The following is a 955-nucleotide window of genomic DNA, read 5'->3' as shown; positions in this document are numbered from 1 at the left end:
AACCAAAGTGAATTATCTGCAGGAGGCCCGGGCGCATGAATCTGTGCAGCGGGAACGTCCTCGGACCTCCAGGGGCCGAGACAACGACCGTCTCATGTGGCCGGACCCTCAGGGTCAGGGTAAAATCCAATATATATCTGGTGATATCTCGGGTGCTATTACAGATAGCGCAATAAATCAAAGTGCATTGTCTGTAGGAGGCCCTGGCGCATGAATCTTTACCGCGGGAACGACCTCGGACCACCAGGGGCCGAGAAAACCACAGTCTCATTGGGCCGGACACTCAGGGTCAGGGAAAATCCAATATATATCTGGTGATATGTCGGGTGCTATTACAGATATCGCAATAAATCAAAGTGCATTGTCTGTAGGAGGTCCTGGCGCATGAATCTGTGCAGCGGGAACGACCTCGGACCACCAGGGGCCGAGAAAACCACAGTCTCATGGGGCAGGGCACTCAGAGTCAGGGGAAAATCCAATATAAATCTGGTGATATCTCGGGTGCTATTACAGATAGCGCAATAAATCAAAGTGCATTGTCTGTAGGAGGCCCTGGCGCATGAATCTGTGCAACGGGAACGGCCGCGGACCACCAGGGGCCGAGAAAACCACAGTCTCATGGGGCCGGACACTCAGGGTCAGGGGAAAATCCAATATAGATCTGGTGATATCTCGGGTGCTATTACAGATAGCGCAATAAATCAAAGTGCATTGTCTGTAGGAGGCCCTGGCGCATGTATCTGTGCAGCGGGAACGTCCTCGGACCTCCAGGGGCCGAGACAACGACCGTCTCATGGGGCCGGACCCTCAGGGTCAGGGTAAAATCCAATATATATCTGGTGATATCTCGGGTGCTATTACAGATAGCGCAATAAATCAAAGTGCATTGTCTGTAGGAGGCCCTGGCGCATGAATCTGTGCAGCGGGAACGACCTCGGACGACCAGGGGCCGAGA

The sequence above is a fragment of the Nomia melanderi genome, unplaced genomic scaffold (assembly GCF_051020985.1).
Source record: "Nomia melanderi isolate GNS246 unplaced genomic scaffold, iyNomMela1 scaffold0014, whole genome shotgun sequence".
Lineage (NCBI taxonomy): Eukaryota > Metazoa > Arthropoda > Insecta > Hymenoptera > Halictidae > Nomia > Nomia melanderi.
The sequence above is the reverse complement of the archived record's forward strand: the minus strand, read 5'-3'. Positions refer to the sequence as shown.